Here is a 4,690-nt window from a genome sequence, read left to right as displayed (position 1 = left end):
AGCATTGCTCAGATCCCCTCTGGGGCTGCTCTTCTCCAGTCTCAACAGCCCCAGGGCTCTCAGCCTTTTCTCCTCACAATCTGCTGCTCCGTAGGGCATAGTGGCTCTGAGCAACCTGCTGTAGTGTGAGGTGTCCCTGTCCATGGCAGGGGGGTTGGAACTGGATGCTCCTTGAGGTCCCTTCCACCCCTGACAATTCTATGATTCTATGATTACTGATTCCATTCTGAATCTTCAGTTTCATCTCCACCTACTTCCCAATCAGGCTAAGGCTACTGTCAATCCACAATTCCAACGGCCAGAGCTTTGGCTGAAGTATCCATTGAGCTGAACTAATCTTTGTTCCAACCCTCACAGGATCACAGGATGTTAGAGGTTGGAAGGGAGCTCTGGAGATCATTGAGTCCAACCCCCCTGCCAGAGCAGGACCATAGAATCCAGCACAGGTCACACAGGAACACATCCAGATGGGGCTTGAAAGCCTCCAGAGAAGAAGACTCCACAACCTCTCTGGGCAGCCTGTTCCAGTGCTCTGTGATGCCCACAGTGCAGAAGTTCCCTGTAGGTGCACTCTGAGACAAACAAAGTGCTTACAGTTTTCTTCAACCTATAGTTTTATGGAAGCCCCACACAGCACACCCAACTTCTGCTGTCTTCCAGATGCTATCTTTAGCTTCCACTTGACAGTGAGCATAAATCACTGGCTGGGGTGTCTTACAAAAGGCCTCATTAACAGTGTCTCTGTGAACCTGAATACTCAAACTCCCATCTTTATTCATCACCCTCCAACAGTTCCAAAGCTGCTCATCACCAACTATGGTGAAAAACCATCTGAGCTGTGAGCTCACTGAGGGCTTCTCCAGGGAGGGACAAAGAAGTTCCATTAGGTCATGGTGAGACCATCAGTTCATCCTGCTGAAACTCATCTGCAGCAAAGCCCCTGGGAGCAAAGTCAGCTCAGCTGCTCACAGCTTGTTCTGATCAGCCTCTACAGCAATCTATAGCAGGGGAGAAAGGAGAATAGAATGGAATAGAATTAAACAGGTTGGAAAAGACCTTTGAGATCATGGAGTCCAACCATCAGCCTCAGACCACCATGGCCATTAAACCATGCCCCAAGTGCAGCGGCCACATGTCCCCAAGTCAGCTCAGCTGCTCACAGCTTATTCCAACCAGCCTCTACAGCAATCTAAAGCAGGGGAGAAAGGAGAATAGGATAGAATAGGATAGAATAGGATGGAATAGGATGGAATGGAATGGAATAGGATGGAATGGAATGGAATGGAATGGAATGGAATTTGACCAGGAATAAGCTTTTTGGCAAGGTGCCTTCAGCTGATGGGTTGTGCTGCCCTGTCCCTGGGTCCACCACTGGCTACACTTATTTCATAGTATCATAGTATCAGTCAGGGTTGGAAGGGACCACAAGGATCATCTAATTCCAACCCCCCTGCCATGGGCAGGGACACCCCACACTAGATCAGGCTGGCCAGAGCCTCATCCAGCCTGGGCTTAAACACCTCCAGGGATGGGGCCCCAACCATCTCCCTGGACAACCCATTCCAGGGCTTCACCACTCTCATGGTGAAGAACTTCCTCCTCATGTCCATCCTGACTCTCCCCACCTCCAGCTTCATTCCATTCCCCCTAGTCCCCCATTTCACATGTCACAGAATTGTCAGGGTTGGAAGGGACCTCAAGGCTCAGCCAGTTCCAACCCCGCTGCCATGGGCAGGGACACCTCACACTACAGCAGGTTGCTCACAGCCACATCCATCCTGGCCTTCAAAACCTCCAGGCATGAGGCTTCCACCACCTCCCTGGGCAACCTGTTCTGGTGTCTCAGCACCCCTATGGGCAAGAACTTCTTCCTAACATCCACTCTGAATCTAATCATTTCCATTTTTGTTCCATTCCCCTTAGCCCTACCATTACCTGCCCCCCTGAAAAGTCCCTGCTGTTCCTTGGAGATTGCTTCCTTTTGGGGAGCAAGTGCCTTGTGGGGAAAACAAAAAATATGGAGTTTCTTGTAAGTGTGGGCAGAAGGAGATGACATTATGGAAGTGATAAAGAGACTGTCTCCTGACAGGTCACTGAGGCAGGGTGGCTGTGGCGTGTGTACATCTGTTTTGTAGCACATTATTGCCTGGCAGTCTGGCTTGGAGTTTGCCTGTCCCTCTGGTCCTGCTGCTGATGTAGAGGGGAAGTGTCTGTGGCTCATGCAGGGCAGGGCTGTCACCCTGCCAGCAATGAGGGCAGAGGAAATGAAAGCACTGCTCCCTGCAGTGCCTTCTGCATATTTATCGTGGCAGAGCTAAGCGATTCCAGGCAGCTGCCCAGCCTCTGAGGCTCTGGAGATGATTTTGCTGCTAATGTTTACTTTAGGAAATTCGTGCCAGGAACCATCCCAAAGCCCAGATGAAATGTTTCAGTGCTCAGCAGTGACAGGAAGCCAGGGCTGGTATCTCAGCAAAGAATCTTGTGTCCATCATCTGGTTATTGCACCTAATGAGCCTGGCCAGCAGCTCCAGGCTTGAGGGCAACAGGGCAGACAGCTGATCAGAGATAGACTGAGGGAGTCTGGAGGAGAGGGGGCTGAGGGGAGACCTTATTGCTCTCTACAACTCCCTGAAAGGAGGTTGACAGCCATCTGAAGAGGAGCCAGCAGTGTGCCCAGGTGGGCAAGGAGGCCACCAGCATCCTGGCTTGGATCAGCAATGGTGTGGCCAGCAGGAGTAGGGAAGTGATTGTCCCCCTGCACTGGGCACTGAAGAGGCCACACCTCAAATACTAAGTTCACTTCAGGAAGGACACTGAGGGGCTGGAGTGGGGACAGAGAAGGGCAGCAAAGCTGGTGGAGGGTCTGGAGAACAGGGCTGGAGAAGAGCAGCTAAGGGAACTGGGGTTCCCTTAGTTTAGTCTGGAGAAAAGGAGGCTGAGGGGAGACCTCATTGCTCTCTACAACACCCTGAAAGGAGGTTGCAGTGAGGTGGGGGATGGCCTCTTCTCCCTAGTATCAGGTGGTAGGACTGATGTCCAGTAAATGGCCAGAAGTTGTGCCAGGTTGGAGATGAGGAATGATTTCTTTGCTGCAGGAGTGGTCAGGCACTGGAACAGGCTGCCCAGGGAGGTGGTGGAGTCACCACCCCTGGAGGTGTTCCAGCAACCTGTGGCCATGCCACAGGGCACATGGTTTAGTGCTCATGGTGGTGCTGGTTTGATGGTTGGATTCTATGATCTTGGAGGTCTTTTTCAGCCAAACAAAATCACTGATTCTATGAAAATCTGAAGACAATAGAAAAGCAAAAACAGAAAAAAGCTTGAAGAGGTTCAGCCCTTGTGCTGGATTCCCACACCCAACTGATCCTCCCAACCAAATATGTAGCCCCCATAACATGCCTTCCTCATCCTAATTCATCACAAAACTTGCCTGAGTTCAGGCAGAAAGGGTGGGGGAAGTAGGAGCAGAGGTGTCCCTTCCTTGGTGATTCTGTGATTCTCCTTTCTCCCCTGCTATAGATTGCTGTAGAGGCTGATCAGAACAAGCAGTGAGCAGCTGAGCTGACTTTGGGACATGTGGCCGTGGCACTTGGGGACATGGTTTAATGGCCATGGTGATCTTAGGCTGATGGTTGGACTCCATGATCTCAAAGGTCTTTTCCAACCTGAACAAACTGAATGTGTCCAGAGAAGGGCAACAAAGCTGGGGAGGGGTCTGGAGCACAGCCCTGGGAGGAGAGGCTGAGGGAGCTGGGGTTGCTTAGCCTGGAGAAGAGGAGGCTCAAGGGAGACCTTCTTGCTCTCTACAGCTCCCTGAAGGGAGGTTGTAGCCAGGTGGGGGTTGGTCTCTTCTCCCAGGCAAGCAGCACCAGAACAAGAGGACACAGTCCCAAGCTGTGCCAGGGGAGGCTCAGGCTGGATGTTAGGAAGAAGTTCTTCCCAGCAAGAGAGATTGGCCACTGGAATGTGCTGCCCAGGGAGGTGGTGGAGTCCCCATCCCTGGAGGTGTTTAGGAAGAGCCTGGCTGAGGCACTTGGTGCCATGGTTTAGTTGATGAGATGGTGTTGGGTGATAGGTTGGACTCGATGATCTCTGAGGTCTTTTCCATCATGGTTCATTCTGTATTCTGTATTTGATTCTATGATTACCTCCCTGTTTGGCCAACTGTGAGTTCCTGGGGAGATGCTCCAGCCCTACAGTTCACTGGCCATGCCCCTCTCCATCCTCCATCTAACCCAGGTGAGCCCACACACTGTTCTGCTTGGCCAAGCATGGATGATGTCACTTGGTTCCCATACTGGACAGTATTTAATCATAGAATCACAGAATTGTTAGGTTTGGGAGTGACCTCAGGGATTGTCCTGTTCCAACCCCTCTGCCATGGCCAGGGACACCTCACACTGCATCAGGTTGCTAAGAGCCACATCCAGCCTGGCTGCAAAAACCTCCAGGGATAGGGATGGGGCTGAGCACACCAACCCTCAGCAGTCATAGTATCATAGTATCATAGTATCAGTCAGGGTTGGAAGGGACCACAAGGATCATCTAGTTCCAACCCCCCTGCCATGGGCAGGGACACCCCACACTAGATCAGGCTGGCCAGAGCCTCATCCAGCCTGGGCTTAAACACCTCCAGAGCTGGGGCCTCAACCACCTCCCTGGACAACCCATTCCAGGGCTTCACCACTCT

The sequence above is a fragment of the Dryobates pubescens genome, chromosome 2, assembly GCF_014839835.1.
Source record: "Dryobates pubescens isolate bDryPub1 chromosome 2, bDryPub1.pri, whole genome shotgun sequence".
NCBI lineage: Eukaryota > Metazoa > Chordata > Aves > Piciformes > Picidae > Dryobates > Dryobates pubescens.
This window is presented reverse-complemented; position numbering follows the sequence as displayed.